Source organism: Wasmannia auropunctata, unplaced genomic scaffold, assembly GCF_000956235.1.
Source record: "Wasmannia auropunctata unplaced genomic scaffold, wasmannia.A_1.0 LD335737.1, whole genome shotgun sequence".
NCBI lineage: Eukaryota > Metazoa > Arthropoda > Insecta > Hymenoptera > Formicidae > Wasmannia > Wasmannia auropunctata.
Window position 1 is genome coordinate 76,829 of NW_012027153.1, and position 24,078 is coordinate 100,906.

At 44.3% G+C, this 24,078-nt stretch overlaps 1 protein-coding gene across 1 annotated transcript in view; it reads left to right on the forward strand.

Annotated features, from left to right (window-relative positions):
• The window catches only part of LOC105456166 (UDP-glucuronosyltransferase 2C1-like), a 59,484-nt gene that overhangs the window by 16,624 nt on the left and 18,782 nt on the right, over positions 1-24,078 (forward strand). The gene's annotated exons all lie outside the window — the stretch shown is intronic.

The following is a 24,078-nucleotide window of genomic DNA, read 5'->3' on the forward strand; positions in this document are numbered from 1 at the left end:
TACGATAAGAATAATTTTTACGATTAGAATAAAATACTTTTTTTTAATTAAAATTATACTTCTTAGCTAATTATACTTGAAACAAGAACACTCAACACGAGCGAGCTGGTGTAATCATAAATTACAAGGCGGATTTCCATCGACGGGAATAAGCATTTGCGGAAAAGATCACGGAAAAGATCACGCGGAACGCGTTGTAACCACTTTATCCAGCGACCGGTTACTTTCGTTCTCATCCGTTGGCCGTTTTCTGAAGCATCCGTCAGTCGTAAAGGAGCCGATGATAGCTCGTCCAGGGTGCAGCTTTCGTAAGGGACGGTGCGTGTAACGTTTATTATTTATTTGCGCCCGAGAATACAGACGGTGCCGGCATCAGCAGTCAGCAAGACTCGTCAAGACTCCGTCGTAGTCGACCCAGCTATTTCAGGTTTGTTTGGGTACGGTTTACGGCCCTTCCGAGAGCACGTTTTACTGATACTCAACGGCCGCGAGAGAGAGAGAGTCTAGTCTAGACCCCGCACCTTTTCGTCATTTCGTCGTGTTATCTTGTGTATACTCTTGAAATGTCGCTGGCGCTCCTCGTAACCGGGATTACCGTCGCTTACGCGAGAGGTGAAGATCGAAACATTTCCAACAGACGATGGATTCGATCTCGATTACGAGCCCAGGAGCTATAACAGCGGCGGGACGCGCGTCGCGAGAAACGCTGTTTACGATGAGGATCAGCCACTCGTCAAACAGCCGGGATTTTCTCCGTCCTCGCCGATCGAAACAGTCGTCCCGATATTGCGGTCGGTCCGAGGCAAAGCAAAGCGGCACGTTATATTTCGCGAGAGTCCTCGCGAAAGGAGAGACACTCGGTATCGGTATTCAATAGGCTTCTTTTGTCCGACATGAGTATAAAAAGCGCCGAGAATTGTCCCGGCACTGTCTTAAGTATATGCCTGATCATCGACAACATCTGAATCTCTCAAGGACAAATGGCATTAAAATCTGGATACCGAAAATATCTTGCGAAGATATAAAGCGTCGAGTACAACATCGAGTATCACATCGAGTTTTTTTTTTTTGATAAATTTTTAAATTAAAAATCGAGCGTCGTTGACATAGTATATTTCTACCGTCAGTTGTAACCTTTGCTCTTTCGGTTCAGATGCTTTAGACTTGTCTTCGATTTCATCTCGTTTTGATAGCACTATTCCCTTCAATTTTCGGAAATACCATTCCGAGACAATCCGGACGAGCGACGGCGAACCAACAGCGTCGTTAGCGGAAGCGGCTGATTGTTCGGACAACCGGTATAGTTTTGCGGTGGGCACAATCGATATCGGGCGATCGGTTAAAGCGGTCAAGGACGTAACGGCCGGGGAAAAAAACGATGGGGAAACCACTTTCTGCAGCTTGTAATCTTTTGTCCCTACAAGGATTGGCTTATATTGACCGAAAAATTGGACATTTTTTCCGATGTACTTTACGAGATTTTTAATATAGTCAAAATCAGTAATAATACTAATAATATGACATTTGTACAACCAGTTTTTCGTATATCTAAATATTTTTATTTTAATTTCATTCCCTTTTTGAAAAAAATTGTCACACCTTTAGCCTTTAAATCAATAAAATATTTTAAACCATAAAAAAATTCTTTTAAGTGAACGAAATAATATTATTAATATTATTAATATCCATAATAATATCATTAATATCATTAATATCCATAATATCATTGGGAATTGTTGTGAGTATTAAAAAAACACATTGATCGGCTTTTTTTATCATACTTCTATCAACTGAAGTGCCATGTTGGTAGAAAATTAGTATGTGCATCAAAATATTAAAAAAAATTGCTCCAAATGGAAAGGACTAACGCGCATGCATGTCGTGGAGGAGAAGACAGACGCGCGTACAAAGAAGAGTTGAGAGGGTGGCAGAAGCGATAAAAGGGCAACAGGGGGAGGGAAGGGGCAGAATAATTGCACAAAGCGCCGATACGAAAGAATGAAATCCATATTCAGATTCGCTTGATGTATCCGGCCGCGAAGGAGAGACCGTCGGAGTGGGTTTCCTCCGTCCTATTCATGCCCGAAGTGGAAAGAGAGCTTAGAGACAAGAAACGAGACGGGAGGAGAGGGGCCAATCTCCCCGCGGGGTTCAACGACGACGGCGAAACAGCCGCGATTATTATATTATTACTCGAAAGCGGGTATCGCGTTGCCGTCATAACCACGTCGGGGCCACGCTTTTGTTCGTGTGACAGTGATAGGGCCCATTTATGTCGAGAACACTCACTCACAGCCGCGCCGATATAATGGCCGGATAAATTCTACGAAAGCCTACAATACGTCGTAGGTACCGTCTCGTCGATATTAACCCCCCTCCCCGGAAGAACCGACGGTGGGAGGGGGGAGAGGGGGGCGGGATGGGGTGATACCCCGTAGGGGTGAACGGGGCGTACCGTTGAAGCGGGCGCCGGCACACGATCCGAAACTTTGCCTCATTCTAATTAGTATCGATTACCGAAAGGAGAGTCCCTCGCTGCAGTGCCGCACGATACGCGCGCTCCTCGATCTCACCCTCGTTGCGTAAATGGCAGCCGGCGAGGGGAAACGGCGGCGTACGTGTACATTCGCCCGAGGATATTTGCCCGCAGTAATTTTTCGATCGCGTCAACGGATTGACTTGACCTCCGCGGGATCGTTGGGAAAGTGCGTTATAGCCGGCTGGAACGGACGGGGGGAAATTCGACAGAAGGAGACAGACCTACGGCACCCCCGGGCGTAATGCGAGGGGGGCGCTAATTAGGGTGGTTAAAGTACAACTGTTGTGGCTGCACTGGAGAACATTTCTTCTTATGAACGTTCAATACAGATTGGTATTTAGACTTAAATAATTAATTAATTTAATTAATATCAATTTTTTTCTCGATGTATTTCAGACATTCATCAAATCTGCAGTCATTATTGCCATGGTAATGATTTGCGACAAAAGTTGAGATTATTGAAATTTTCATGATTAGTTGGTGTTAAACTGCTAATCGTTCTGAATCGATCACGAAATACGCAACAGCACCAGGACATTCATTCTGCAAAAGTGCTCGTTATTTATCCGTCTTCCTTTCGCGTCTTGATTCGCGTAAACAAATGTGCGAGCGTGCAGTGTGTCAGTAAGAGATTGCTTCCGCCAGGCAAACTGCCTCGAAGTTCGTGACAAGGAAACGTTGGCAACGGTCCCTGCTCTTGATGAGCCTCAGACATGTAGGGAAGCTTAAAATATGAGACGTATATTTTTTCATACTTCATCGTAGTTTTAAGCTTTTGCAGAATTAATCCACGAGATATACCTGAGTCTAATCGACATTTCCAATCTTTTCGACATGTGAATAAAATATAGGTGTAGAATAAAAAGAGGGATATTTGAAATTTCACGTTTTGTAATACTAAAATCACTTCAGAATTGAATGAAATTTAAGAAACTTTTTGGGAAAGGGACTGTCTCAATTTTCAGAAAATCTAGATGATAGGCTACAGAAGAACAAAAGGCGCGATTGCCTGGCACCTGGACACCGAAAATAAAGCGCGTTTTAAATCGCCGTTCGCTACCATTATTTATTGAAAAATCCGTCAGACGTCGTCACCGATAAATATCGTTTCGATAAATCTCTCTCGCACGCGGTACATCAATCTGGCTTACGTTCTCCGACCCAATACGGATATCCTCATAGCCGTAGTGCGAAAACAGCCCTCCCCCGTGTTGGTTCAGGCTTTCGTTGCGCCGGGTTAAGGGTCGTTCACGCGTGAAACAAGGAGCCGGCGAGTGCCCCGGCAGGATCTTAACGCTCGGTTAGACAAATGTTGTCGGATACCACGATGGTTGCATTAGCATATTGCGCCGCACCATGCGATTTGCATTTCAGGATGCTCGGGCGAAATGCGAGAGCGGTGGGGGGAGGGGGGAACGGAAGGGAAGTGGGAGAGAAACCCGCGTTTTCCAACTGCGGCGTATTGTCGAAAGTTAATGGGATATGTTACGTGACGCGCGATTATTCGAATCGATCGTTGAACTCGTCATTCGAAGTCGCATTCATTCGGTGAGAAGAATAGCGACTGCAAAGCCGACATTTTCGACGATTGATTGGTCGTTGGCTCAAAAAAATGAAATGCAGTGTCGCTTTTGTACGCGGACGCGTTCAACGCGCCTAACGCGAGCGTAAGCCATAACTTAAAAGTAACAAATAATTTTGGATCTCTTCCTTCTGCTAATTGTGATTTATGGAAAATCAATTCTTGGTTTTGAATATATAGGTAAGAGCTTTCTTTTTCAAGAAGAGGTATGAGTTGTTAGTTTCGCGAAAGCGTACGTCACGACAAGCTGCTTGCGCGCAAAAGAAAGACAATCAACGTCGTTGACGCGAGGAAAACGTTGTAACGAGCGCTGTAAGCGAGTAATTAACGCCGGGAAACCAGAGTATAGAGTCACACGTGACGAGGCGCCACGCACGCTTGATCTGCAGCGTCCGTATGATAGACGCTGCAGTCGACTGAAAATAAATCAAAGCATTCTCGTAAAGCGCTTTGCGTAGAGGCCTTCATTTCAAAGCAAAGAAGAAGAAAATGTCGGCAATCCTCCATAAATATCCCATCTCTGCGTACCTCTCTCTCCAGCTAATGTCCAAAAATAGTCGAGTACGTCTCTACAAGTATTCACCATAAATATCAATTCGATATAAACTCTCCAATTGCACTCCCCTCTATTAATATGTCAATCGTATCATCCTTTGTACATGTCTTATAAATTTCAATTTTTTACTTATTTTCAATTAATCATCTATTATAATAATTTATTAAAGTTGATAATCTAAATTGATGGTAATATTTTTAATAGTATTTTTATATATTTTAATATTTTTCAAAATTCACGGTAATCTGGATTACTTTGCCTTTCGATTTCTGTCCACTAACGCGTCTCATTTGCATCACACACATATCCGCAAGAATTTTTTTTCCCGATTGCCAAACGAAAGATTGCAAACTCCGAAAATCCTTATGCTCTCGAGGATCCTAATATTGCGTTTCCGCGATGATCGCGAACAGCGAGAGCATTTCCGCCCGTACGATTTTACCGCTCATCTCGCGTGTACGTCGGCTATTTCTGATCTACGCGCGACGACGACGTCGGCACGTCGATCTATCTCCGGTTGCGTCAGAAGCGGTCACGGCGGCGATATGTAACCACCGGTATTCGCGCGCGTCCACGCGCGAATTCACCGGGCGCGTGGGTGCCGAGAAGCATCGGGGGCCCCGGTCGCCGCGATTCATCGCGTGCGCGAGGAAAGAGTCGTCGTCTTGTTGGTGGTCGTTAATTCTTGTCGCGCGTCCTACCGCTTTGATCACGCGAGTATGCTAATTGCCGCTCGCCGCCCACTCGCGCCGCGAGACAGTCGCCGCGAGAACGCGAGAGACGAGGTGCGAGAGACAAGAAGAGAGGAAAAAAAAATCGGCGAAATGTGAAATGGAGAAGAGAAAGAGATGGTACAGCGGCGAGGGGAAGGGTGTTTCGATACTATGGCGACGAATAGACTAGCGGCTTCGAATTGTAGGACAATTCATTTCGAATGATGTATAATGTTTATGATAATTGAAACCATTGTGAAGATAACATGTTTAATTTGAATTTTGAGAAAGTAAGTCCTTTCGAGTTTAAACTATACGTATTTTATTCATGGCAATCGCGTTCTTTAATTCCTGAGAGATTCTTCATTTCCAATCGCTTAAAATTCGAAGATTATTCGCGCGTTGACATCGCAGTTAAGAAAACTTCAATTTGATCGAAGAGTGAGTCATTAAAATCATGGATTACTACGTGCCTTGTGTACACAGTACAAAATAAGGCGCGGTATATCACACAGATAATTTATTGTCATTCAAGAATGACGTTATCATCGAAGAAGGAATTGTCGCATGCGCTTCTCTCCTCGCAAATGAAACATCTCTACTTTTTTCGCGCAAACGAAAATTCCTCATCGAGATCGCTCATGTCGAAACGGGAGACGAGTGAAAAAGATCGAGTGGATGGCTTTGGCACTCTCGACTCGCGCCGTGTATACACGGCACCAACGTGAGACACAACGTATATACCGCGGCCGCGACACAGTATTTATTTTGTCCCGCGTGTGTCGCCGTATATGTGTGAGAGACCCACCATTCATACCTCGCCGCCTCTCTCGCTCTCTTTGCTCGCGGTATATGCGCGTGTATACCTTCGCTAAGAAGACAATTATCTCGCGGGCCGGGCTCGCCTGTGGCGGCGCGCTTTGTGCGCCCGCGGCCGCGGTCTCTCTCGCCGCGTTCCTCAAATCTTCGAAACCATTTCGTCGGTACGCGGGGCCCATTATTGGCTTATGGGACTTACACAGGCCGCATGTACGATAGGCCGGGACCGAACCCGGCGCGCGCTCGTCTATCGAGGAGCCTCTCGCGTGGAAAATCGTAAGTTGCCAATGTCGAGATCACGCGTTTTTTAATATCGCTTTGGCCACAAGACTTAAAAATATCGCACACACTGATAAATATTGATTATAAGTAAAAAAAAGAGCTCTAATTCAGAATAAAGTTTTTTCTTAAATTCGTATCAGACTACACGTTGAAGATTGAGAGCTACGAATTGGAGATTAGAATTCCAATCCGAACGGAACGGAATAAAATTAAAATTATCTGACTGGTCGAATTCTAATCTTCAGTTTGCAATCCTCGGTCTCCAATGCGTAGTCTGATATGGGCTTTACGAACCGTAATGCACAATATATATAAAGTCTTGATTTTTTTTTCTTGTGAAAGTCCACAGACATGGCGGGATTTTTGCGATAGAAGGAGGGATCCACTCATGAATATTCTATATCACTCGGTCTCGGAATTGTTCGGATTGCTGAAAGACGCTCGCGAGTAATCTCCTAGGGCGTTTGCGAGCACGGAACCACGGCCACGTCGCCGTCGCGTCGTACCTTCGATGTGCAGTTTTTTGTTTGCCCGCGCCGGGATCAAAGCGCGACGCGCACGAGTACGCTGAGAATAATCGCGAAAGACGAGCGGGAAGATAACTTTTGCGGAGCTACACAGCCGCGCTCGATAAATCTTCGTCGTATTACTCGAATAAAATGTAAACGTAAAGTGGAATAATATAATAGCGTAAATCACGTACACATGTAACGATCTGAGCGTTCAAAGAGGTCTGAAGCGGAGAAGGCCTCGAGATTGAATGGTCCTACGAATAACGCCCTGCACCGTGTACGAAAAATCACGTGTACGAAGCATCGCGATATTTATCGTGCGTTTTGCCGCCAGCCGTTCGTGTAAGCACGTATCGTTAGATCGTACAAATGTCGTGTACAAGACCGATGTGTGCCAATGCCATTCGCGAGATGTCCTCGAAATACGAATCCTATGACAAATTCGATTCGTTGTTCGACAAATACTTATAGTAGGTATAGCTTTACGTTCGCGGCATATACTTTCCATTTTCTTTTCTACGTCACGATATCTTTCATTTATCTTCTATTTACAATTTCTTCATACACGATAGTTTTGGAGAAATGAACGAGTGTTGAACTCTACACGGAGAGAATTTCCTTTTAAAATTTACCCTGAAAATCATGTTAATCGCGGTGTGACAACATAGTATTTTGATATTTTTTGTATGATTTTCTCTGTTTTTTTAGTGTACTACAATAAATTTTTTGTAGTATATATTTAAAAAAATAGTGAAAATCACATAAAATTCATCGAAATACTATATTGTCCCACGATTAACATGATTTTCAGGATAAATTTTAAAATAAAATTCTCTCCGTATATAGGCAATAATTTACACTTTTATAGATAAGAAAAATATAGCATTTTCTATAAGGTTCTTTTTTCCTGTCAGTCGTAAACGAATAATTGAAATCAATACGAGGCATTTTTCCGAGAATCTCTGTTCTCCGGCTGAGACATTGCGGGAATACATTAATAAAAAGAGGATAGCAAAAAAAGAACGCGCGGCAGAGATCGAACCGAATAATCTGAAGCTGAAAAACCGAGATAACACAAGAGAGTGCGCGACGGGCGGAAGACAACACGGCGAAAGAAAGAGACTTTCGGCTGAGACGTAAACATAGATACACGGTCCATTGAATCCCCCTCCTTCTCGAGCCGAGGTACAACATGAGAAAGTCTGATTAGCTCTTTCGTTTCTTATTGGAAAACTTTCATTGCGGCTACGTCGTCGCGTCGGGGAGGCAGGAGCCACCGGGAGAAATTCCATCTCAACGGAAGCGGCTCAATTTAGCAGAAAATTCTTTATGCTTTCTCCCAATTACCCCGGTGTTTACCCTCTAAACCGGCCTCCTCCCCTCAACCCGCCCGGCCCTCCCTATACGTACGGATTTCCCGCTTATTAAGCCATTGTCTCGCGTGCTCCATGACCCGAGAATCTGGCCAATCTGGGCCCGCGGAGTCGTGAGATTGTGGCATTGTAATTTCTTGCTACTTAAGAAACACGGTAATTATCTTGAATTTAATTCAATAATGAAAATTTGAAAATTCGATAGCTAAATTAATTCGGGAATAAACACCTAGTTTCTTTTGCTTAAATTTATGCACTGCATTATCTGGAGTATTTTTTAAACTCCAAATAAAAGTCATTATCAACCACATGTTATTGATTACTCTACAATTTATTAGTATTTAATATTATTATGGATATAGAATTATTTATTTTCAAAAAAGCAAGGAGAAATAAAAAAAAATGGATATAAATTTTCAATAAAAAAAAATTATTGTGACTGATCGTCATTTTTCTTATTGATTGGGAATTAAAAATTATCCCAGGTGACTATTTCCGGATTAATAATGGGAACATCTGTATTGGTTAAATTACTTTCAAAAAAGCTACACATAATGGAGCTAGCATGATTGGAGTTATCACGCATTGATTTGAAAGAAATGTTAAAGACAAAATCGCCAAAAGGGATATACCTAGTAATTATAAAGTTGATAAAAATGGTCTTTTTCGCAAAGTTTCCACGCAGGAAGAACCAGCGGATCGAATTTACGGTGGTTGAACAGGGTGATTTCGAGACATCTTGATCGTTACGTGCGCGTACGTCGCCGGCTTGTATTCTATACCTAAGGCGCGATAGAGATACCTACGTTCTCGAAATAAAAATCTTTGCTGCGGGACGCGTAAACGCACGGCGCGGCATCGCCCGCTGTGCGAACGCCCTCGCGCTTTGGCCGCAACACTTCAAAGACGAGATTTTTCGGAAGCGCGCCGTACGTTATCTTTGACGGTCAGCTTTTCGGACGAGTTCAGAGGGGAGGACGCGAGGAACGGATGCACGGCCGGATGTGTATACCGCGTGCGCATGCTTTTTTCCTTTCCCTTTCTCTTTTTTTTTTCAAAGCAGAAGAATTGCAGCGCTGTGTGCAGCAAAGTCCGTTCTATCCTCCGGTGGCCCGAGTAACCTGAGAAAAACGAGTGTCGTCCGTTTTGCAAAGACGAGATATTCTTTCTATATGTATAATCGCATCCGAATTACGACACTTTATCTACGAGTCTTTTGCAGCATCGCTTTCGCTGTGACATTTCAGCGATAATTAGACGCGTGAGCGCGATAAGAGACTTATAATGTGGTTGGATATTATAATAATAAAAAAAATTAATACACACCAACATCTGTCGGTTTGTTATAGGCATTACTTCAATATATTAGACTTATTGTTAATTATTATAAAAAAAAAAAAACAAAATTGCAGAATTATATACACTATGTTGTTCCGTGCGGCGAATATTGTGATCCATATTCTTTTTATATCGTAATCCGTGATCGCGTTATATGCACCGAGCGGCCTACTTTACGAGCACAAATTACTCTTTCGGCATATAATAGATTCACGCTATCGATTTCAGGCTATATTATATAATTTCTATGTCTAATAAAACAGAGAATTTCCTGGCTGCATGTGCAATTCGCGCTCGCAAACACGACTCTTTACACACGAGAAGTTTAGAAAAATATAAATGGAATGAGCGAATTAAACGTGAGAAATGTCATAGGAAACTACTTGAATATACGTGTTGGAAATGGATATATTCAAAGCGACAGTAGATCACTCTTTCGCAAGTATCGGTATCCTTTGAACAATGGCCCTTCACGTGCTTCTCGAGAACTTATCGTATCGGTCGATCATTCGCTCGATTACGCTTGATCGCTCTCGTCCAAGGAGCGATCTTATAAGAGAGCTGTTATTTGAAAAACGCTTGATCTGGATTATTTGAAAAAGGAGCATTTTTATGTAGATATTATCAATGCGCTATCGGCGTCGAAAACCAAGATAAATTAAATCAAGAAAATTATATATAGGAGATAAAATCGGAATAAATTTGAAACGCGAAAATTGTAGGCGTTGTACCGCAGTTATCTTCAAAATTATTTAGGGATATAATTTGCGAGAAAGATTATACAAATTAATTACAGGCCATTGCAAATTAATTCTATAACTTACTTTACAGATAGAGACAAAATTATTATGATGGAAGAAAGCTGTATCTTTTATCGCCGGTGCATTTAATGGTATTCAAGGAAACATTCACACCGTTTAGTGTTCGCTCAGGAATTTGTATGTTACTACCCAAGATTTAACGAGATTGCGAGACGCGGTCGCATCCGATTATCCGACAGAACGCTTTATCGCCAACTCGTCACGCGTGCTAGACGAAACTCGGATACAGACGGCCGCGAGTTCGGTTCCTAAATCTGGGCTATGTTGACGGAGTCATAATTTTATCAGTGGATTTTTTTTTCTGCACGCGCGCGCGACTAAACGTGTCGCACGAAACTCGTAGACCAAGCGTGACTCGGTCGTACGAGTAAGAAACAACGTATTTTGTGTGACGATGAAGAGGAGAAGGAGGAGGAGAGGGGCAACACACACACAGTCGAGGTCACGCAGCTCTCCGGTGCTCGGTGGAGACGCGGCATTTTATGGTGAACGCGTTTTATTGCTCACGGCTGCTGGCCGCGGCCGAGTAGTCGGCGACGTTCAAAGGGCCGAGGCGGAACAGTAAAGGCTAGTTTAACGGTGCTAACAGCGACCACAACACGAAATGTATTACTATACCACACTGGCGCGATTCCCAGCCGCTCCCTTTACTTCGGCCATTCGCGCCCTTCCCCCTGATCCTCCCTCCCCCCCTGACCCCGCGGGCTCTCTGCCCGCGTCCACGCCGTACGCGACGGGTCCCACCTGACATCCCTGTCGATAGCGCGATAATTTACAGCCATACGTGAGTTTAATTAAATTTTCCAGTCGAGACGATCGGCCGGCCGCGAGTGACCGGCGCCCGCGCGCGCATCGCGAAAAGAAACGAGAGGAAAGAAAAAACTAAGAGTTATTGCGAACTTTGATATAATTTTTGGAAAAGAGAAGCGAGCACGTGTCCATCGAAAAGGAGTTGCGAAATTGTCTTCACGTCTAACGAGAGAAATAATAGCGTTTTCTTAATTTATTCCCTTAATTAAACCTACACTGTTTCAATTCAGTGTTGTCAAATTATATCCAATTTGAGTTATTTTTGATCATAAAGTCGTTCTACTGCTCCTATTCAATATGTCGTTAATTTAACTAAAACAATGGTGTTAAACAATTTGATTCAAGAAATGTATGAAATTTGACTCAAAGTTTATATTTATTAAATGCATTAATATGAAGTAATTTAACACCACAAAAATTGATTAGATATTATTTCTCAACCACATGTTTTGTGTTAAAATAATACATTTTGACGCACACGCGAAGTTGAAAATAACGAAAATGTTATTAACTCAAGGAATTGAATTATTGCTGCCTCTTTCACATTTAACAGTATAATGTAAGATAAAAAAATGTACGATATAATACTTATTTTTCACTTTCTCGCGAGGCGCAAAGAAGCAGAAGGTCAATTCTCCGTAGACACCTCTTTGACCGGAATGAAGAACAAAATGAAATCCGGCGCAACCTCGAAAACGTCCGTGCAGGAAGCGAGCTTATAAATAGACGCCGCGGGTGACCGCCTGGCAAGGATTAAAATTGATTTCGTGTTTATGAGATGTCGCGGATACCTTTCCGCGCGATCCCTTTCTGCGTTAGCGTTGGAACGTCGCGTTCCGAGAGAGAAGCGCATCGCGAAGGAGGAGACGACGAGAGAAAGAAAAGAAAGAGGAGACTTACCTTTCCGAAAATAGCCGCGATTTAACGTTGGCTTTAATGTGCGCCGCGATGTCGTCGGGAAGGGCGGAGGGGGGGAGGAGGACGCCGCGCCACCAAATTAAGGTGGCATGCAACCTGCAGGACACCGGGTTAATTGACTCTCTTTAAGTTATTAAATTTTTCTTAAGACTCGACGTTATCCCGAACGAGAAGCGGGCTTGTAATGAGACGCGAGATTATATTATCTATAACAATATTTTTTAATCCCCCGGCCGTTCACCCCGGCGGTCCGCGATAACGCACACGCGGGGGATTGCCCAACTAAAGAAACTCAAAGAAAATAATCAAGTGACCACACAATTTCCAGAGGAATGAAATTAAGATTGCATATACGAGAGAGATGATAAAAGCTTTATAAATGGGGCCCCATTAAAAGTGTTTGGGGACAACGGAAGATATCGGAGATAAATGGACGAGTGCCCCGGGATTCCGAGAGAGAAGAAGTCGTAAAAGGCGCGTCTATCTGAATTTTTCTCAACTTTTTATGTAACAATATAACGAGATAACGCGTACTTCGTCCGTTCGATTGTGCGATATCGCTTTTATAAATTTTCAAGAAAAATTGTAGCGTGTCTCCCTGTGGGAAAGGAGGAGGGGGGGGAAGGGGGAGGGGAAAGGGCATCGTAAATTCTGCTTGGCAAGCAACTTCCGTAATATCTGCAAGCGGGACAATGGAGAGGAGAGATCGCGAGTTTCCCCGACTAGATAGATCAGATAGCTAAGTCAAGGATACGTGTGCCAAACAAGTCTTGTCTCGTTTTTCGAGCTTCTATTAATATTATATCTCCTTAGCGTCGCGCCGCGCGCGTCCTTCTTGTGGGCGACTCGCGTAAATTCTTATCCTATCCAAAATGTCACGGAAGATAAGGATACGCGCCCGTACGCGATCGATCTCCCTCCTCGGCGGGATATATAGATACAATTTCGCGGACCTGGCGCGCGGACTGGACTAGATTTTATCGCGGGCGGGCGGCGGCTCTTCCGCGAAATTGTTAGGCAGATGTCGGACGCGACGGGCGAGATTTTCCTTGGCAAGACACGGAATCGATCGATCCGAACGCTCACTTTCGTTCTCTCTCTCTCTCTCTCTCTCTCTGATCCTCCTCTTTTTACTGGCCGACTCCGTTGTTTCGTCCCGTCCTTCCGCCACGTACATGTACCTACTCTCGCGCCGAGTCTCATTTCGGTGCCTCCCTTCGCATCTCCGATAGATGGAATCGTTCCTCCCTTCTTCTCTGGCACCGCCGCGCCGGCGGAGGCAGAGCAAGCGAACGGAGCGGAGCGAGCGAGCGAGCGAGCGAGCGCACGCTAAGCTGGAAGAAGCCAATCTCAGAAATGAATATGACTGCTGCAAAATTCACGGAACAATCCGCGGGATGCTGAATGCAGCTTGTTTGTCTGTTTGTTTACACGCCTAGTTCCGGTCTCATCTATATGCACGCGCGCATCACTACCGCGCGGCTGCGCCGCGCTCGTACCGCGCGCGAAACCGACACGCGGGGCGGACGCTCTCTCGCGCGTTGGACGTTTCGACATGGACAGAAAAAAAAACACGCATTCTTCGCGTTCTCGCGCGGCTCTTTCCGGCCAAATAAGTAATAAAGCGTTACCGCGAGGCTCCGCGCGCGCGCGTGCGAGTCAACACGCGGGACTGAAAATATCCGACGAATGGAGCGTATCCTGAGAGGGGGGGAGGGGAGGAAGAGCCGAAGAGGACGGAGGACGTTGAGTTACCGTCGCGTACCTACACGCGCATTGTTCCCCTCTCATAACGAGGACATTTCTTGTCGCGTTGAGAGTCGAGCCGTCATTTAGACAATCCTATTATATACTTTCTTTTGGATTTAATGATATCATTCTTCTCCGGTATACATCATACTGAAATCATGGCGTTTGCATTATCGCGTATTCTTAATAGATATAATTATAATGAGATGTATGAAGTGAGGGCAAGAGAAAAATTAAATGAAAAAAAAAAGAAAGGAGATAAATCTGAAATTCAAACGGAGATACGTCATATAGAAATTTCATGAATATCTAGATCCCTTAAGAACTGCGCGAACGTGATATTGTGTATGACAACGGCGCTCGAGAACTGGCAGCACTCCGGCAAATTCGGTCGGAATTGAAAGAGCGCCGTGATATCAGCGGGAATATTGTGGCTAGACGAGGAGGAGGATAAGAGCAAGCGGCGGCTAGGAGGCCAAGGGAGGCAGCCGAACGAGGAACGCAGAGAGCGATCCTCTTGTTCTAAAGAACATCTGCGCGAGTGCACCGGAAGTGGCCCCCGAAGAGATTGTTCGCGAGAGGACATGTAAAGGGAAACGAATGAAATTTCGAACCGGTCGAATGACGAATAACGAAAAGGACGATGTAGGCACTGGCGGATACAACGGGAACGGGGAGCGCCCATTGGTCGGCTGGGCTGAAAAAGGGTTGGATTTTCGAGAGAACATCGCGGTGTAAAGGGTGGAGCGCTCGAGCACGCTTGACGGTCGATGTAGCATGCGTGTTACGCAAAACAGTACGAGAGAGAGCGAGAAAGGGCGAGGGAGCTGGTGAGAAGGGGGCAAGGGACGACGCGATCCCGGAAAAGAAGCGGAAAAAGAGAGCAGAGAGAAAGAGAAGAGAGAGAGAGAGAGAGAAATAAAAAAAAGGACGAGAACACACGCGTGTGCACGCTCAGCTTTCTCCGCTCGAGTACACTTGAGCTACGAAACCAGCCTCGAGCTTGTTTCCCACAAGTTTCCTCGAAAGCTTGTTAGCGAGATTCGCCATTTTTCCCACCCCCGCTGACTGCCCCTGCCGCCGCCGCCGTCGCTCCTGCTGCTGCTGCTGCTCTTCTCTTCTCTCTATATGTCCCGTGTACCTCTCGCCTCTTATACGTCGCCTCCCATCGTGGTGCCCCTTTTCTACGAGAAACTTGCTCCTGACAAAAGATCGACCGGGAAGATCGAGCCACCGGCAAATCGAGAGTGGCTCTCCATTTCGTGTCCCTTCTATCCACGGCTCTCCGCGCGTATTACGCCCCAGTTATCACGATTCGTCCTCTTCTCCCTTTCACCCCTCCCCCCTCCAACCCCGGTCTCCACTATATTTTTTTTCCTTCATATCGATACCACGGAAAATGCCGACGCTGACGGCGAGGAGGAAGTATATCGCGCAGAACGCGCGGCAGGAAAACCGGACGGGAGCTGTTTGTTTTTTTTTTGTTCCCGCTTCCTTCTCTCCGCGCCTCTCTCTTTCCATTTCTTCACGTTTCCTCTATCCGTCCGAGGCTAGATTAGACGAAGCCGCGGAGCATGATCGCTCTAGCCGGGCCTGAGCGGATTACACCTTTACTTATCTAAGGGAATGAAGATTGATCTTTCAGAATTCCAATCATGAGATGGGACTCCTCCTATATTGCATACATTACATATACGATAATTGTATTCATTCGCTGACAAAGTAAAAAATCTAGCGTCAGTCAAATCGGATTTTGTTAAAGTATTAGAAAAAGATAAATCTCTTTTTGATTTGAAAATCTTCCTTGAGCCCCCGAAGGTTTAAGTCTATTTACTCAAAATAATTTTTGGTACGACGTATTGTAGCACAAATAATAGACCCGACAATATGTGTAATCATATTTTACACTACCGTTATTTATAATTGATACTTTGAAATACTTTGAATTTGATACTTTAAAAATTAATATAATTCGTACATCATCTATGTTTTATTTAAAATTTTTGTACAGCATTAGTTGAGTAGCTGAGTTATTTGAACAAAATTTTGCTCAAAACATATTATTTTAGAAGTCATTTTTCATTTAGTAAATAATTAATAGAAATTAATAAAATTCTTAATCATTTGAAATCGTTTCAAAATCTGTAAAAAAAAGAACATAATGGAGAATCCATCTCACAATCAGTCAAATTAAATGGATCATTCAGTTTTTCCAAGCTCTTGTCCTAATTAATTTTAGACTATCGGACCGTCGTTAAATACTTCGCGCAACACTAAAGCAGCAAATTGCTTCTCATTAACGCGCTGCGGAATACCGCGATCCTTCTCAGCTACTCAACAATAAGTACCTACTGCGGCAGGTGCAAAAACTTTGTTTTAGCAATCATTGCTTCTTGCGAGTAGGGTTTACGAGCGTTTACGAGTGAACGGCCATCCGACAGATGTTTTAATATAAGTTTTGTGACCGATTTAAAGCTCGGCGCGGGTAGCTGATGTATAGCGGGGAACGCGCACGACGGGACCGCGCGCGGGGCGCGCGTCTTAATGGAGTTTGCGCGATTGCCGCCTCGCTCGGGAGAGAGTTTTAATAGCTACGGGCGTTACGAGATGTTATTACCGAACGGAGAAATGCCACGGCAGCGCGCGCGAGTCGGGTATAATTAATTGATCTTGCGTTCGTGCGACTTGATGCGCCGGCAGAAACGAGTAATTAAGTAACACGTAATTATCGATCTGGTTACGCGCGCCCTTCTCCCTCTCCCTCCCTGATAAGCAATTGCAAACGATGAAACGGCACGATGCCGAAAGAAATCCCTCAACGGTCGCGGGACTGCCGCGGGAACAAAGTTAATTGGGAGAAATGCGTGAATTACGCTATAATTTCTTCTTTCTTTTTTTTTAAAACTCGAACGTCCCACTTTTTATCCGTTTCGCATTTGTATTCGATTTAATTATCACGAACCGTAAAAGTCAACACTTTGGTACTTTATCTTTACGTAACGCTCACTTCGTTCCTTCGAACACGGAGTATCTCGTCTCCCGCACTTGACACAAGAATGTGTGTTAAAACGCAAGGCGACTGTATATGCGGGAGACCCTAGAGAGACATATTCGCCTCTATTCACCTGCTCGCATTCGATACATACCATGTACATGCGTGGCACAGGGCGTATACGTGGGTGCGCAGCGTAGCGGCACTGCCGCCCATCATCGACATCATCTCGGGGAAAGAGGGTTGTCTACTAACTTGTCCATTAATATTAAAGATCCGGGGTTCGGCGTGGCGGTATTGCGCGGCGCGGTCATGACTTCGAGACGCAGTTCGGATAGGGCCATTTAATATTTATTATTGACAATTAAAGTTCGCACGGCCAGATGTATCACTCGTTCAGCCGCAGTTTCCTCGTATTTTCAAATGATCATCGAGAGCTAAAGTTCAGATACTCAACGTACGAATTTTTTACAATTTTTTAATTAATTTATTACATTTTCATATATACCATTTTATTTATTTAATATATTAATTTACGTCTTTGTATGCATACATCGTAACTTGTATTGCGAAACCTTAATCACGCAGGATGATTAATACGAGAAAGTTAAATGCTTAACCATCTGGCTGTCAATTACTTTACATTTGTGTTATTGTTAGTTCTCATTTTTTTAAAATCACTTTATTAGAAAAAAATTATTATTTACCTGAAAAAAATGTTTGAAAAATAAAAAATGCGTGAGAGTAACAGAAACATTTTTACTTCGCAAAATACCAGAGAGAGAGAGAGAGAGAGTAGAGACCATCGGAGCGTTCGATCCGCACGAATAAATCGTCAATGCAGATTAAAAAATGTCTGGTGTATTTGGCAGGTGGTTAAGCACTAGTCGGATATATACTGCGCGCGTATATAGTATATATACGTGTCCGACGTATGCAGCACGTGGGCCGCGATCTTTTCGAAATAATTTAGGGGACGGAATCCCCATGCGCACGCATGTACACGCATCTGCACGGAGTTATTTATGATGGATTAGACCGGGATTTAAGCCACGACTAATTTATGTCAGGCCACGGGATTGCGATTCTCAACGATTTTCTCTTCCCTCCCTCCACCCCCACCCTCCCCGCGCTGCCCACAATTACGTACGTGGCTCTCGTGATTTGCGTGCTCCCGTTAAGACAAAACGCATCGGATAAATGTTAATTCAGACGCGATACGAGGGCGGCGTGTCTGGAGTACTGACCCCGGAATCGCGTGAAGGAAAGTTTGCGCCGTGTTTCTAAAGAGTTTTGCATTGAGCCTAAAGTTTCGCGATAAGATCCCGTTAATTTATCGCTGAAATTATCGCTGTAGCTTATAAAAATGAGAAATTACCTCATTATTCATAATTTACTAACTTATTTAGCTCTATATCGGTTAACTGTTGTTTTGACATCCTTGGGAGAATGCGTTTATAATTGTATTTGTGTCAGGAGCAGAGAGAGAGAGAGAGAGAGAGAGAGAGAGAGAACAAGGGACGCAATTTGAGATTATTAATTTTAAGATCAAGTTATTCTAATTAAAAAAAACAAATTAATTTACAAATTAATTGAAACTCGTAATATAATTATTTGTTCATAATTTTCGATTTTATTGTATTATGGACAACACCATTATAATTTTATACTTGCTTGTTTTGAATGATAGAGTTATGAAAATATACAAAGATCAATATTATTTCACATGTTTTCGTCTAGAATACTGAGCTTTATTCGAATTTATTTTAGAAGCGTCTCTGGAATTTTTGTCGTCGTGAGAAAAGAGAATTTCTGAGAATTACTCTATCTGCTTCTTGGATTCAGATATGTACGTGAGAGATGAATGCAGAATCATTATAATAATACGTCATGCCTAAAAAAAAAAAAAAAAAAAAAATAAGTAGAATATCCGGCTCGATTTTCTATCTTCGCTCACTCACTTCCGACTCTTCGTTTCCTATCTTATCCTTATCCTGTCCCATCCGGATCAATGACTCCGCGTTTCATTTTTATTCCGTCCTCTGACTATTCACCCCCATTGCCCTCCCAGTCTCCCTCCCTCCCCCTCCGCTGTTACTCTCACCCCTTCTGCGGCCCTATACGTCCCGATATCTCGTCGGCCATAAATTACGCTCCTCCTTTTATTTACACGAGCACCGAACTTAAGTAACTAGATCCGAAGTTCACATCCGAGGGGTTAAACGCCCACGGTACTCTCCTTCGGCACGGCTGCGATACGCGGCGAGTAGTGGACCCACCCCTCTCGCCCACTCTCATTCCGAGCAGATGCAATTGCGTCGTCCCGCGGGGGCGAGAGAGCGTGTCGCACAGCCGGACCAAGGGGTCCAATAATGGCGACTTGAATAATACAGGAATAGAGAGAGGAGACAGAGACAAAGAGAGAGAGAAAGAGAGAGAGAGAAGCTCTCATTGGGGCTACTGCCTGCGGAGTCAAATCATTGTCGCCGCCATGTTCCTTCTGTTCGTGCGAAATTTCGTACGTTATCGCGATGCACTTTCCACCAAATTGCGGAAACTATAGACTGATCGAAAATTCGGAGTCTCGCTCGTTCGGTCGGATATCTCGTTCGCCCCGCGGATTTCGAAAGTTAATACCGCGATAATATCGATCCGAGAAGTTCTCCGAAATGAAGGTCCGATAATCGGCAAATATTTGCGAAAATTTCAATCGGAGATGACTGGATAATGGCGATGCACAATTGCGCGAAGTTTCGATCGCGTTCGCAGTTTTTTTTTACAAAAATCATGAAAATATATTTTTTGATAGGAACAAACAAAACTTCCCAGCAGTATGTATATTCTTTATTTCTTTCATCGAAAAACGCACAATTTGACATAATTCTTTCTCTACAGTTTCTTTATCGATACAAAATAAATCAAGAAGAAAATAATTGAATAATAATTTTACTGCTGGGAAGCAAATAATTTTCAATAATTTCATTTCTCGCAATATTTTTTTTTCCATTTCGAACTTTAGCGACTTTTTCCGATTGCTATATCTTTAGATATATTGCGATTCTGAAAAAAAAAGGGATAATATTGCACAGCTTTAAAGTGGATTTTAAAACAGAATAGATGTCATGTTTTGTAAATAGATTCTGAAAGAGATTCTACAAGAGAAATAATGCAAACAGTTGCACGATGATATTATACGGTGGCTTGAGGCTGGTAATAACATCGCGTATCTGTATCTTCGCGAGTAAGGAGACGAATAAGGAGGTGAACAAGGGAAGAGTCACTGGGGAAGACTCGTTAGACTCTGAGTGATCTATAGACCAAGATAAACCACGCGTTCAACAAGTGTGCGTCGCCGATAGTCTATCTATAGTCTGCAGCACGGCGCGGAGGTACGTATACGTACGGGGAGCGTCTGACGTTTTTCCAATATTTCCGGAGTACGGCGGGGCCGCGATTTTCGATTATTATAGACGTCGTGAGATCGTAACCCCGGGGGTTACACGGCGAAATCTATCTGATTTTGCGCGCGGCGGTCACGCCACCGAGAGCGGGGGGTTGTGAGCGCTGCGGCGACCATTGAAACACGTACGCTCGACATTCCCCGATATTTATCAATCCAGCACGTCAATCGCGCCGTGCCTTCCGGGCACCGTATACCCATTCTATGGAGGCAGCAGGTCGACCGCGAGCTAACAACAGGTTATTGTTCCTTGATGAATATGAACATTTGCGCGGTTAATTACGCGCGCCGCGAAAAAAATGTTACGGGAACAATGAGCGGAGCGCGCGATCGCAAAAGCGAGTGCAAATAACGAACCGGCCGCGCACCCAATCCAAGGAGAAAAAAAAAATAATACGCCAGGTACGAGAAACGCGTAGCCGTTATTGTATAAAAACAAAAATCGTCGAAAGCTCTCTCGACTCCCGCTGTAGTCACACACAAAAAAAACCGATTGTTTAGCTGGCAAGTATTTTTGATAAAGGAATTCGCAGTAATGAATACCTCTGCAATTTTTTTCCCTCCTCTCCGCTTATATACGTGCCTCAGCATATTCCGAAAAAATTCGACGGGCCAAGTTTGTTATTTGCTTCCTTTCAAGTTACGCCATTTGTCAGTCTCCGAAACAATTCGGCTCCGGATACACGGTAGTTGGAGTAATCAGCGTATCGGAGCTGATCGTGCGTCTCGAGAGAGAGAGAAAAAAAAACTGAAATTTGCACGTATAACGAAATCGTTCTGGAAAATTGAAAAGTGGGCGAGTACAAAAGAATGGGAGAGAAAGGAGGAGTTTGAAGATGCGGAAAAAGAGAGAAGAGGCGGAGGACTAAAAGAGAAGTGGCCCCGTGTAGCCTAACCCGGGCCTCTTCGTTATGACAATATATCTCAGGCTCCAGGGAAACATTGCCGAAGGAGTCCCGAAGGCATGCTACCAAAGCTCGCGGCGGCCTCCTTTGTCGGAGATTCTTCGAGCGAGAGGAAGAGATGTCCAGCAGGACGAGGGGTCAGGGAAGATGCAGCTTCACTCTTTCTTCTTAGTATCCCTTCCCCTCTTCACTCCTCTCTCTCTCTCTCTCTCTCTCTCTCTTCCATCTATCTGTCTATCTCTCTTCCTCTCGCACGCTCTCTCGATGTAAAACGAGAAATACTAAACAAAACAGGATGCTATTAGGTTTTTGCCGCGCGCCACTGAAGCCACTCCGTGTGCCGTGCCGTGCCGTCCGATGATCCTTCCAGGCTCTTCCACCACACCGCGAGGTTATTATTAACGCGGATTCCACGAGGATTCGGCGGATACGTTCTCTCGATCGCGCACTAGGGTTTCGCAGAAAAATTCATCTTGCGTAACGCAAGAGTGTGTTGCCGCGAGTCCAACACAGGGGGGGGGAAATAGGCTCCGACGAGGGAGACGGATTTTATAGGCGCGATCGGTACTTACCCGCGCGAATTCCGAACGATCGAATTAACGGAACGCGCGGTAATCCCGATTTATCCCTCCTGGCCTGACGGTAGCGTATAGCGCCATCGGATCTCCGGGGGGGTGGCTTTCGCGAGGGGATGACACGTCGCGCCGAAGGGGAACATGTTATCGGCGGCGATGCCGTTTATTTTTACGAGACGGCTAGGTCATATATTACGGTACTTTTTATATGGGTCTTATAAAAAAAATACGAGGACCGGGGAGTAGCAGTAACTAAAGTACGACGAGATACGCGCGTCGTATTGGCCCGCGACGCGCCCGTCGTCCCTATAAAGCGCTTTCTACGTCGCGAAGCGAAACACATAACGACGAGATCGCGCGCCCTTATCCCGTCATCGAATCTTCTCGCGAGCAATGTACTACGGGTTTCCGACGAGCGGTGACCCTGATATTCCACAATACGACACACCGGCGTGAGTCTTTCTCTTCGCGTAAATTCTCGGTTTCGAAGATTCCCGTATCCTAACAAAAAAAGAGCCATTTTCGAAATAGCCTTTTTGTCACTTTCGATTTGTCGAACACGTATTTTATGAAATACGATGGAGAAGATAAAGGAAGACAAGCACAACTCTGTGTCGTTTTTTTAACGTTCTTAAAAATTATGTGATATATAATCATTCGCTTTGTTTGAACGAAACTTGTATAAATCTGTTAGAAAGCACTTACTCTCTTTATTTTATATTTTTTTTCATCATCTTTTTTCGATCGTAGATTACAATTTCCGAGATCATTCTGTTTGGTATAAAAAAAATATTGTTTTAATATCAAGTAAGTAATCGATGCATGGTTCAAAAACATAGAATAAGATTTACAAAAAAATTATTATCAATTATTAAATTTCCGTCCGACGGTTGAAAATATCGATATTTATTTATTCTGTATTATACACGTATCGATTATGTTATTATATAGTATGTATTAAACATTCCGTTTCGTATCGAAACCATTACCGCGTATCATCGCGCTACACGAACATGCGTTATAAGACGAAAGGAAAGAAATTCGCCCGTGCCCGCAGGCGAGCTTACGGCGACGACATTGCTCGACGCGCCGGCCAGCAATCTCGTCAGTGTCATCACCGTCGGCGGATGTGCGCCGTCCTTCGCGATAAAAGCGCGTGCGAGCGCCGGGAAATAAAGCGCAAAATCGTCATTCGGGTCCGGCTTGACCGTCGTCGTGCCGGGTCGTTTCAGGAGGAGCGGTAATGGCCGGCGGCCTGCCTACAGCGACGGGGCCGGGATTATTGCGGAGGGGGGAAGAAGTAAAACGTTAGCGTGTTAATACCAATTTTAATCGCTCGTCGTAAAGACGATGCGCGCGTGCAACTATAACGCACCCGACCGGAGACTCGCGCGTTTGGCAATAAAGACGCTTTTATTAAATCTGCCCCGGCGGCGACGGCGACGGCGACGGCGGTGGCGGCCGGGCGGCTGCGCACTCCCTCTCGTCCCCGGTCTTCTCGCTCCTGCCACCCGGTTCCTCTTCACCCTCGTGCGCTCCACCGCTGCGTGTTGGTTTACGGCCGCGTTCTTTCTATTTCTTTATGAAGATCGTGACGTTTCAAAAGACAGCGGCATCGTCTTTGTCTCGATCGCTCGTCCTCGTCAGCCGGCAGCGAGCGCATTGACTACCATCACATTTTTGTCAATCATCGAATGACAGGTTTGGCCTCGGTATTTAGACTTATAATCCGCTCGTGGAGAGCTTGTTACCTTTTCATGTATCGGCTTGTCAGCTAACTCTTGCCTAAGAAAACGCCATTCAGTACTGCACAATATGATGTTAGTCTTTATATCTCATTTTTATTATGTATAGTTAATGTTATGGCATATATATATTTAACACTATCGCAAACTCGCAGTTCGCAAACATTTTATCGATTGTTGAATGTCACTTGGTATCTTGGTATCTATATTTTAATATGTAAAGCTTAAAAAATTATTTATTTTTATACATTTTTTTAACTCTAATAAAGTCAATTTTCCTGCGCTCTATCCACACATGCAGCACAGTTTGTTTCTACAAATATTCAACGCAGTGGTTTATTACGATAGAGTCAAAATAGGCTTCGTTACAATACAATTGATAAACGTCA